At 37.3% G+C, this 12,978-nt stretch overlaps 1 protein-coding gene across 9 annotated transcripts in view; it reads right to left on the bottom strand.

Moving 5' to 3' along the window:
* RBMS3 (RNA binding motif single stranded interacting protein 3) overlaps nucleotides 1–12,978 on the bottom strand; it is an 814,140-nt gene that overhangs the window by 270,568 nt on the left and 530,594 nt on the right. The window lies entirely within an intron of this gene.

Below are 12,978 nucleotides of genomic sequence, written 5' to 3'. Positions count from 1 at the left end.
ATGCTGCTCAGTTGAAATGATTTCCATAATTGTCTACTAGTTTTCTGTTGCTGTTGTAATAAATTAACAAAAACAAGGGGGGTATAAAATGATACAACTGCACTATTTTATACTTTTATGGTTAAAAGGCTGACACAGATTTCACTGGGATAAAATCATGGTGTCAACAGAGCTGAGTTCCTTCCTTGTCCCCTCAAACTTCAGGGGAGAATCCAATTTCTTGCTTTTTTCAGTTCCCAGAGGCTGGCTGCCCACACTGCTTCATCTTCAAGGCTCGTGGTGGGGAGTCAGGTCCTCCTGTTGCCTTCTTCTGATCTCCTGTTCTGCCCCCCACCTCCACTTTTAAGAAGCCCTGTGATTATACTGGGTCCACTCAAATAACCCAGAATAATTTCTCTACTTTAAGATGAATGTATTTGCAACCTTAATTTGTTTGCCATGTTCACCAGGAATGGGGATTAGGACTTAGAGATCTTTGGGGGATGAGGAGATGATTCTGTCTACCACAAGCTGATATTGATTCATTTAATAATTATCAATACTCTCATGTGACAGGCATCAGTTTAGACGCTTAAAACATAAACAGCAAGGCTCAATCTTTACATTCAAAGACTTTATGTATTAACTGTTTGAAGGCACAGGGAAAGATAAACATTGAAATTCTTTTGTAGAAAAATGCACAATCTAATGGGACAGATGTCTTTGAAATATATGAATTCTAAAGAAAGATCGTAAACATGCCAATTTCCTTTGAAAGACTTCTTCTGAAATGAAAAATGACAAAAATAATAGTAAGCTAATTGATTCATCATTCATAGGCTTAAAGACGTAAGAAATCAGAGGAAACAGCTATCAGATAAATCGTGCCTGGTTCAGAGCTTGCTTAGTGAGTGTTTTCATTTATACTTCTCTTAAAATATTTTCTTAAATTTTGCAGACTTCTCATTCTGAAGAATTAGATCATAAAAAATGATGTGTGCGTGACAAGCTTTCTTGATGGTTTCCGGCAAGGAGTGGCAAGAATCTAATTCACACTACTATCCATGTATCCAAAAATTGGTTAGGATGTATTTTTAAATCAATCCTATTACATGAATTTTAAGATTTGGAAGTGCACTAAGCACTTAATTATTCAGAGCCTGGTTTCTATGGCTTGTCTCTTAATTGGTCTTAAGCTACTCAACCCTCTGCTTGCAAACAGCGCTCACAGACACTGACGGTTTAACTACTCATTGGTAATGCTGACAGAAGGCAAAGTCCAATATCAACTTAGGAATAAAATTAAGGCTTTGTGATTTATTTTGTAGGTCTTTTATTTTTTTTGGCCACACCACAGGGCATGTGGGATCTTAGTCCCATGACCAGGGAATGGATTCATGTCTTCTGCCATGGAAGCACCGAGCCCTAACCACTGAACCACCAGGGTAGTCCCTTCTAAGTCTTTACCGTGAAAACCTCAAGGCATAGAAATGTGAAGACCTGAGTGGAGTTATCATTTTGGATAAAAATAGATGAAGATGGTCTGTGATTCTGGAGGTGCATAGAAAACCTGTTTATCCTTCTTCTTAGTACCATGACATTATGATTACTTCAGTCAGATTCTGGAGCCAGAATTTGTTCTGTAGACTCTGAATAAATTATGCTACTACTCAGTGGTACTTACACAGAATTATAGAGAACGTATGGTCAGCAAGACATACTGACCATACCTCAATGATTAAACATTACAGACTGTATTATACCACTCTATCACAGTAGACCTAATAAACCCCTGTCACACTTCCCCTAGAGAGAGGAGCAACATTATGCCAAAGAGATGAAAGTGCAGACCAATAAACCCCTGTCTGTCTGTTCTCACGATATTCACCTTTTTATGTGCAGACAATAAAAAAGGAGTGCAAAGTACAGCAGAGTAATAGAACCTATCTAGATCCAGCGACAAGGAGTTAAGAGCTAGACACTATTAAGGTAAATTAGGCAAGGACAGTACCCATCTCAAAAAGCAGAATTCATCAGTGTCCCATCCAAGAATAAGCTCTTTGAACACATGTAAACCTGTGGCGGATTCATTTTGATATTTGGCAAATCTAATACAGTTATGTAAAGTTTAAAAATAAAATAAAATTTAAAAAAAAAAAAAAAAAGAAATAACAATATGATTGTCAGCAAAACACACTGAAAAGCAGTTTTGGAAAAATGAGACTTCCCAAGAAGTAACTAGAATCTTTCTCAATCAAACTGTTTTTTTTTTTCCTTTTGAATATTTAGCACTTGTTCTGTGTGTGTGTATGTGTGTGTACACACATATGGGCTTCCTTGGCTCAGATGGTAGAGAATCTGCCTGCAATATAGGAGACCCAGGTTCCATCCCTAAGTTGGGAAGATCCTCAGGGGAACGGAATGGTTACTAAGTCCAGTATCCTTGCCTGAGGAATCCCATGGACACAAGAGCTTGGCAGGCTACTGAGCATGGGGTTATAAAGAGATAAACACAACTGAGCGACTATCACGTATATGTGCACGCGTACTAAGTTGCTTCAGTTGTGTCCAACTCCGAGACTCCATGGGCTGTAGCCTGCTAAGTCTTCCTGGTCCATTGGATTGTCTGAGCAAGAATACTGGAGTGGACTGCCATGCCCTCTTCCAGGGGATCTTCTTGACCCAGGGATTGAACCCACACCTCTTACACATGTATTTAGAAACAGAAATGTGAGAATTTTTGTCAAAAATTAAAAAAAGATATAAATGTTTCTCTCAATGTTTTCTTCCAAGTTTGCTGATGACAGAGAAAGCAGGCATCCCCCCAAACCCCTCAGGAATTTCATTAACAGCAAGTATAAGTACAAGGGCTGTTCAATTCATGGAATTGTGTATCAGTTTCAAATAACATTTACTGAAATTCTCCAGGTGAGAACACTGGAGTGGGTAGCCTTTCCCTTCTCTAGGAGATCTTCCCAACCCAGGGATCGAACCCAGGTCTCCGGCACTATAGGTGGGTGGTTTACCAGCTGATCCACCAGGGAAGCCCGTTGAGAATGGACACTGAGCTAAATAGTAGCACCTGAAGAAACAACAACATAAAAACAAACAAAACTTCTAAACAAAATCCTGATCTTAAATACTCAGAATCAAATGCATAAATAAAAAATCACTCTAGTACACTTCACCTTCCCTAACCTTCTCCTGTGAAGATTGGAAATTTAGGGAAGATGAAGGGAAGAGTGAGGGCTAGTAAGGGAGTCTACAACATTGATGAAAACCTTCCAAAGTACTAATTGGAAGCCGCCCGTTGTTCAGCTAAAGATCATCTCCATTTCACTTTCGTCAACTCCAGACATCCCCACACTGGACCCATTAATAATGCCCACCACACTACCTTTATCTAAGACCAAATCTTCACGGGTTATTTTCTCTGTGGCATGATTTCCCGTGCCCATCCCTCACCTTCATTTTGCTCGCATTATGACAATTTCCTGGCCTTTCTTTCTCTCCCCATTTTTGTCACAAATCAACCTCTTCACATCATCAGTTGTTCCAAGATCAACCATGTCATGATGGCACTTCATCATTACTGTGTTTCAGATTTCTCTTTCTGAATTTAAACTCTGACTACCATCTGTCTATGATCACTAATATTCATTTTTATCATCCCTAATATATTGTTCACAAATACTGCTACAAATGTTTAAGAGTAATGAAAACAATGTGTTTGGTCCATGAAATTCACTTTACCATTTTAGCTATATCTACTTTCTTCCTCTGGGCTTCCTTGTGGCCAGAAGTTTTAAATCAAAACATAATTTTCCAGACTTCTCTGGTGGTCCAGTAGTTAAGACTGCATGTTCCCAGTGTAGGGGGTACTTGGTTTGATCCCTGGTTGGGGAACTAATATCCTACATGCTTCACAGTGTGGCAAAAAAAAAACAAAAACAAAAACAAAAAACCTTTTTTTTTAAATAAAAAATAATTAAATAAAATTAAAAACAAACAATTTCACAATTACTGGATCACCATCCTTAATTTGAATTCCCCCAAATCAGAGTCTGGAACAAGATAGATTAATTGAGAGCTGATGCCAGGAAGTAGAGACATAACAGAAAAGGAAGAGAAAGTCAGGGAAGAAAGAAAAACCAATAAAAGTTGCACCACTGAGCTTGTCATCACCATGAGAAACTCCTAGAATCTGCTGATTCTCACATTCTTTTGATGGACAGATGTCTAAGGGAGTGAAATACCTATATCAGGCTGAGTAAGATTTTATAGATTTGCCGTGAGTTATAGAAGTAGAGAGATTTGGTGGATCCTTGACATGGGATGCTGCCTGGAGGCACCCCTCTTTCACAGCTATGATCACAGAGGAGGAGTGTTGCAGTTTGGTGCACAAAACCCATTCCAACCACTCTTAATCTCCTGAAGATGGTCCCCTGTATTTCTCTGTCTGGTCTCTCATTATCCAGATTTCAAAATGTAATCATCTGTCTCCTTTATTCTCTCTCTTACTAGTTACCAACTCCCCAGATACCTCTGCAGTATCAGGTGTGGTGCCATAGAAAGGTTGAGAGATGACTGGCCAAGAACATAGGATTCACAGCCCTTAGGTCTCAATTAAGCTTGTTGTATGAAATTCACTAATAATGTTCCAGCAGTGTTTCACCATGAAACAACTGTGTGTTTGGTAGATAGAAATAATCTAGAAGGCATCACAAACATTAAAGATGAGGCGCTCAGCAGAAATTAGTTTCTTAAGTATTGCAAACATCCTTTTTATTGATGAGAAATCTAAGCCAACAGCCAGTTGGGGGTCATGGTGTTCGCAAAGTATATTATGCAGATGATGTTTCAGTTTCACAAAGAGGAATAACTCAAAAGTTAGGCAACGTTACTCATGAGTAGAAACATAGAGATATATTTTTACTAAATGGTACATAATATTTTTTCTATTTGCTGCCTTTTATTCAATTATAGCTGCATTTGTGACTTATCAGACTGGCACCACTGAGAAAACATTGGTTAGTGTTTTCATGATAAAACATTTTCCCTGATAAACATGTGTGGGTCTATTGCTCACATATTCAGATTTGTAATCTAAATTTCATTTTAGTACATTTTTGATATTTTACTCTGGAGGAAGTTTCAAATTTACACAAACAACATTAGTTTTTTTTCATTTTATTTAAAAAATTATCATATTGTAAATATTTTGCCTTACATACTCCCTAAAATCCTACAGGGTTTTTATTTGCATAAACATAAAATAGAAAAATTATCTGTCAAAGGACTAAAAAGGCACATCATTTTATTTTATTGAGTAGGAAAATAAGATTCCTCTGGTATGTAAATATTTGTCCCAATTTCTGTTCATCAGAAGACCTGCTAAAATAAAAAGATCCCAAAATAGAGTGCAGTCTCTCTCAATCCTTCCCTAATTCTTGGACTTCGGGTGGGATTAACAAAGAGAAATAAATCATACGAAAAGAGAGTTGGTTATTCCACTGTTTTCTGGAAAGACTGTTCTACTGACCAGTACATGTGCTTATGGGCGAAAGTCTAATTTGAAAGCAAAATGCGATTTTCCCTCCTCAAACCAGCCTGTAAACACATGTCATTATATATGGAAGCCTTTTCTAGGCACTGCGGCCCTCTGCTCCCCAGCCTCTTTGAACGTGAGCCTTTCTATTTCATGCCCTGCAGATGCCTGAAGTGCCTGGGAACTTACACTTTGCTTTTACCAGGGGTTAGAAATTGGAATGCAGAGTTCCAAAGAATAGCAAGGAGAGATAAGGAAGCCTTCCTCAGTGGTCAAAGCAAAGAAATAGAGGAAAACAATAGAATGGGAAAGACTAGAGATCTCTTCAAGAAAATTACAGATACAAAGAGAACTTTTCATGCAAAGGTGGGCTCAATAAAGGACAGAAATGGTATGGACTGAACAGAAGCAGAAAATATTAAGAAGAGGTGACAAGAATACACAGAAGAACTATATGAAAAAGATGTTCATGACCCAGATAATTATCATGGTGTGATCACTCACCTAGAGCCAGACATCCTGGAATGTGAAGTCAAGTGGGCCTTAGGAAACATCACTACGAACAAAGCTAGTGGAGGTGATGGGATTCCAGTTGAGCTATTTAAAATCTGAAAAGATGATGCTGTGAAAGTGCTGCACTCAATATGTCAGCAAATTTGGAAAACTCAGCAGTGGCCACAGGACTGGAAAAGGTCAGTTTTCATTCCAATCCCAAAGAAAGGCAATGCCAAAGAATGCTCAAACTACTGCACAATTGCACTCATCTCACATGCTAGTAAAGTAATGCTCAAAATTCTCCAAGCCAGGCTTTAGCAATACGTGAACCATGAACTTCTGATGTTCAAGCTGGTTTTAGAAAAGGCAGAGGAACCAGAGATCAAATTACCAACATCTGTTGGATCATCACAAAAGCAACAAAGTTCCAAAAAAATCTACTTCTGCTTTATTGTCTATGCCAAAGCCTTTGACTGTGTGGATTGCAAGAAACTGGAAAATTCCTCAAGAGATGGGAATACCAGACCACCTTACCTGCCTCCTGAGAAATCTGTATGCAGATCAGGAAGCAACAGTTAGAACTGGACATGGAACAACAGACTGATTCCAAATTGGGAAATAAGTATGTCAAGGCTGTATATTGTCACTCTGCTTATTTAACTTATATGCAGAGTACAACATGAGAAACGCTGTGCTGGAGGAAGCAAAAACTGGAATCAAGATTGCTGGGGGAAATATCAATAACCTCAGATATGCAGATGACACCACCCTTTTGGCAGAAAGTGAGGAAGAATTAAAGAGCCTCTTGATGAAAGTGAAAGAGGAGAGTGTAAAAGTTGGCTTAAAACTCAATATTCAGAAAACAAAGATCATGACATCTGGTCCCATCACTTCATGGCAAATAGATGGGGAAACAATGGAAACAGTGACAGACTTTATTATTTTGGGCTCCCAAATCACTGCAGATGGTGACTGCAGCCATGAAATTAAAAGACGCTTACTCCTTGGAAGAAAAGTTATGACCAACCTAGACAGCATATTCAAAAGCAGAGACATTACTTTGCCAACAAAGGTCCATCTAGTCAAAGCTATGGTTTTTCCAATAGTCATATATGGATGTAAGAGTTGGACTATAAAGAAAGCTGAGCGCTGAAGAATTGATGGTTTCGAACTGTGGTGTTGGAGAAGACTCTTGAGAATCCCTTGGACAGCAAGGAGATCCAACCAGTCCATCCTAAAGGAAATAAGTCCTGAATATTCATTGGAAGGACTGATTCTGAAGCTGAAACTCTAATACTTTGGCCACCTGATGTGAAGAACTGACTCATTGGAAAATACCTTTTTTCTGGGAAAGATTGAAGGCAGGAGGATAAGGGGACAGCAGAGGATGAGATGGTTGGATGGCATCACCGACTCAATGGACATGAATTTGAGTAAACTCCAGGAATTGGTGATGGACAGGGAGGCCTATCATGCTGCAGTCCATGGGGTTGAAAAGAGTCAGACACAACTGAGTGACTGAACTGAACTGAACTGGAGCTGTACAGGATTGCTGAGCAATTTGTTTTGGGACAAAGAAATGTCTGAGGTTAGGTGAGCATGCAACTAATGATGCTTTACTTTGTCTGCAAAACATCAAGATCGATATGCAAGACATGTGAAGTTTATGGAAAACTGTTTTCTTTTCCCTCTAGAGGAGCGAGAAAATACTGGATGATCCCTTTCTTAAGAGCAGTAACATGACTGTTGCTTTTTTTCTTTTTTTATGTTTATAGCTTTATTATTTTTTTTGAATTTTATTTTATTTTTAAACTTTACATAATTTTATTAGTTTTGCCAAATATCAAAATGAATCCGCCACAGGTTTACATGTGTTCCCCATCCTGAACCCTCCTCCCTCCTCCCTCCCCACACCATCCCTCTGGGTCATCCCAGTGCACCAGCCCCAAGCATCCAGTATTGTGCATCGAACCTGGACTGGCAACTCGTTTCATACATGATATTTTACATGTTTCAATGCCATTCTCCCAAATCTTTCCACCCTCTCCCTCTCCCACAGAGTCCATAAGACTGATCTATGCATCAGTATCTCTTTTGCTGTCTCGTACACAGGGTTATTGTTACCATCTTTCTAAATTCCATATATATGCGTTAGTATACTGTATTGGTGTTTTTCTTTCTGGCTTACTTCACTCTGTATAATAGGCTCCAGTTTCATCCACCTCATTAGAACTGATTCAAACGTATTCTTTTTAATGGCTGAGTAATACTCCATTGTGTATATGTACCACAGCTTTCTTATCCATTCATCTGCTGATGGACATCTAGGTTGCTTCCATGTCCTGGCTATTATAAACAGTGCTGCGATGAACATTGGGGTACACATGTCTCTTTCCTTTCTGGTTTCCTCAGTGTGTATGCCCAGCAGTGGGATTGCTGGATCATAAGGCAGGTCTATTTCCAGTTTTTTAAGGAATCTCCACACTGTTCTCCATAGTGGCTGTACTAGTTTGCATTCCCACCAACAGTGGAAGAGGGTTCCCTTTTCCCCACACCCTCTCCAGCATTTATTACTTGTAGACTTTTGGATCGCAGCCATTCTGACTGGTGTGAAATGGTACCTCGTAGTGGTTTTGATTTGCATTTCTCTGATAATGAGTGATGTTGAGCATCTTTTCATGTGTTTGTTAGCCATCTGTATGTCTTCTTTGGAGAAATGTCTATTTAGTTCTTTGGCCCATTTTTTGATTGGGTCATTTATTTTTCTGGAGTTGAGCTGTAGGAGTTGCTTGTATATTCTTGAGATTAGTTGTTTGTCAGTTGCTTCATTTGCTAAATGGGAGAAGACTGTTGCTTTTTGATACAGCTTGGGCTGCTCCTTCCCACCAACTGGTAATATTAATTTCCTGTACTTCAAATGCCAGAATTTAAATAATTAGAATTTTTTTGCATGTATATCTAGCTTCATTGTTCCAACTAGCCAAAACTTGGGGACAATGTTGTAATTTATAGTGAACAGAGCTAGTTCTGGGAGGTTGTGATAGGCAGTAGAGATCCATGATATATTCATTAAAATTAGGTCTCTCGTGAACAATTAGGAGGAACTCAGAAAGAGAAAGCCTGATCAATGTCAAAGTTTTGGGCTAAAGTAGCTTTTCTTCTTGTTCTTCTACAGAAAGGACAGAGGATGGAATTTGGAAACTAGATTATCATCTCAGGAAATCAATGAATTTTGCAGCTTAAGAGGAATCTTTGTTAAGAGACACAGAAGGGAAATGGCACATTTCCCCACGTCATCCCTAAACAGAGAAGGAAGCGATATGAATATGGTACTGGTTTCTCTCTTCTTGCTTAGAGGGAGGGGAGGAGGACTCACTTTTTTCATCAGCCGTCTTAGGGTCTGAAGATCCCAGATCATTTTTTTGCACCCTTGTGAGTCCGTCATTCACACAATCTTAAAGCATTGTACTGAAACCACCCATGTGCTATTCTAAAACCCCACAAATTTCTGAAGTCAAGATGACAAATCTTTAAAGTGAATGCTGAGGTTTTTACAACTTAAAAAAAAAAAACAACTTTTAATTGCAAGTCAGCTAGATCAATTATAGGTGATTTTATTTAATTTTTTCCAGAGAGAGGGAAACATTTTCTCTTTGACAAATTATTTTCTGATGCCCAGCATGTTTTCAGGCTTTCCCCACCCCGCTGAGAATGTGTGGGGCTCTGTGTTCCCCAGCAGACTGAAGGGTACCAGCTTTCTCCATCTACCAACAGCAGAACAACGCACAGGTCCTTTGGAAGGTGGCATTTCAGCTCAGTGAGTATTTCAGGGCTGCCCTTGAGACAGGAATCAGAGTTCTTGTCCACAGCCCCGAAGGATGGAATCCACAAACATGCAGATGCTCATGGAAGCAAGGGAATAGGATTTATTAAAGAGGAAGAAAGTACAAACTCCCAGCATAGACACTGAGGCGGTAAAGAGTCCCCTTCATAGGTGATTTTTATTACCAAGGACAGTCTCTCTAAAGATACAATGTATTTTAAAAGTGAAGAAAATCATCACTTCTGAACAATCAAAGGAATCACTTCTAATCAGATAGGGCTCATTGTGACATCTGCTCACACGCCTCAAGATAGAATAGAAAATTGGATTAAGATATGAATTTCTGAAAATAAGACCTCAACCATCTACTTCAAATAAGCAACAAAAAGACCAAGAAAGGCAAACACCATACACACAAATTTAATTATCCTTGTTATAACAGGGTTAATGAGCCTAGCCAAGTCATTTTACCGCAGTGCATTCCAAAATACCCACTTCCTGCATTATGTCATTTTGTTCCCTATCAAACATAAATATCAAAGATTATCTATCCTTAGGCTGCTTTCATGTCCTAGCTATTGTAAACAGTGTTGCAATGCACAGGGGAGTGCATGCGTCCTTTTGAATTATGGTTTTCTCTGGGTACAACCTAAATGTCCATCAAAAGATGAATGGATAAAGATATATATATATATATATATATATATATATGGATATAAAGATATAGACAAATGGATACAGATAAAAATATAGATAAAGATATAGATAAATGGATAAAGAATGGATAAAGATAAATATATATATATATATATATAAAATGGATAGACCTGGAAATGATAATACTAAATGAATTAAGCCAGACAAAGAAAGACAAATATCATATGATATCGCTTATATGCAGAATCTAAGAGAAAAAAAAAGATACAAATGAACTTATTTACAAAATATAAACAGACTCACAGACACAGAAAAAAAACTTGGGTTACTAAAAGGGAAGCAGGGGGAGGATAATTTAGGAGTTTGGGATTAACATATACACACTATATGTAATATCTATATATTTATATCTGTATATAAAATAGACCTCTATAAATAAAAGTATATCTGTATATAAAATAACCAACAAGGACATACTATTGCACAGGGAACATATTCAATATTTTATAATAATTTATAAGGGAAAATATTCTATATATATATATATGAAGAAAAGAATCTATGTATATAATCTATATATAGAATCTATAAATAATCTATATCATATAGTGAGTCTGAGTGAACTCCAGGAGCTGGTGATGGACAGGGAGGCCTGGTGTGCTGCAATTCATGGGGTTACAAAGAGTCTGACACGACTGAGTGACGGATCTGATCTGATCTGATACGTAACTGAATCACTTTGCTGTATATCTGAAACTAACACAACATTGTAAATCAACTATACATCAATAAAAAAAATTGTATGTTTTCTGTTAGCATTTGAAGCCTTTATTAAAAGGTATTTGACTTCCAAAGTAAGGATAAATAAGTTAATTCAAGTATTGATGATAATTGATACTGTATATTTAATTGTATTATGTTCAAGGCAAGTCTCAGAAGCATAAAGTTATATCTCTCAGGATTTTTTTTTAACTTAGCATAATTATTTTGTTTTTCATGGTCCCATGAGATAAAACTAAGAAACTCAGTTATAACTGAGTTCTTGCTATTCACAATGTTTCCATTGGGTGTAGCTATGATATTAGAGAGGTTAATACCACAGCCTGCTTATTCAAGGAAGGATGCTCAGATATGTGGGGGATTTTTAGTGACTTTGTCTCTAGCATTAAACTACATGAGTCAGCTGTATATTCCATGGGTTAACCTAAAACAATTTCAAATCAATCACATCAAGATGGATTTCACTGCCTTTTTCCAAAAAGGAAGAATCATACAAAACTGAGACCTGTATTAAAACTTCACCCAATAATAATTCCACCTAGTTTACTCATTCTTGAATTTGTTTAGTAGAATCATGTAATTCATATCTAGTTTGAATGCCTTCTGTACGTGGACATCTGTAGGATAAAACGAGATGAATAAGCAGAAAACTCTTTAACAATGCAAGTTCTTTACTCAATGGTGGGTCTGAGCAGAGTGTCTTTAAATGTCTTTTATCTTAAAGGGAAAAAGAAAAAGTATTTCTCCTAAAATGCAAGGGCAGCTGACTTGCTGAGATGAAAACTGCTAACTCTTTTCCTAACAACACCATATGTCTCCAATTGGATCATAATGCAGCTAGTTCTCAGGAGAATGTCACGCATGGAAATTAACCAAATCGAGTCACAGCTTCACTGCTGACTCATGATTAACCAGGGGTCGTACTTTGGGATTTTTCAGAGCGTCCAAATGCCAATCCGAATGGCCTTTCTTCTTTCCCAAAACTTAGCATGTCATAAAATGAACCTGATCCTGCCAGAAAACTATGTCTTTTTTTTTTTGTTCAGACTTCATTTTCTATATAACTCAATATATTTTAATGAACCAAAATGTTCAAACCCTAAATACTCTAGCCATGGGTTTTAAATAGTAGATACTTAATGTAGCAAACATTACAAAGATGCAACATAAAATCATCAAAAGAAGAAATATAAGACTGAAGAAGTCACATTTTTCCCCTAAGAATCACTGAAAATAAAAAACCAACAAATAAACCAAGATGTATGAGTCAGATATTTCCTTATCTGTTATTCTCTTTCAGAACTTCACTCAACATTTAATATTTTTATGCATGAGTAAGATGTATTTTTTCTTCCAGTTTTATTGAGATATGAGTAAGATATTTTAATCTACTTAATACACAATACTATTCATGTATTTTTTAAAAAATTAATATCATGTCAAGGTAGTCCTAGCTCACATTCCGATACATATGATATATTCAATTCTTTTGTGTTGATTGTAATTCTTAATAGCATAAAGTTATATCATCTTATGATGTGTGTCAAATATTGAGAATTTTGCCTTCAAAAAATATGAAATGCCCTGAAGTAGTCTAAACTGGTGCTTCCTAGATTATCTCTGATGAATGGGTGTACTAAAAAATTTAATGTGCATTTGATATTTTTGTAAAATATGAAGTTATGCAGTAAGACTT

The sequence above is a fragment of the Bubalus kerabau genome, chromosome 20 (assembly GCF_029407905.1).
Source record: "Bubalus kerabau isolate K-KA32 ecotype Philippines breed swamp buffalo chromosome 20, PCC_UOA_SB_1v2, whole genome shotgun sequence".
NCBI lineage: Eukaryota > Metazoa > Chordata > Mammalia > Artiodactyla > Bovidae > Bubalus > Bubalus kerabau.
The sequence above is the reverse complement of the archived record's forward strand: the minus strand, read 5'-3'. Positions and strand labels throughout refer to the sequence as shown.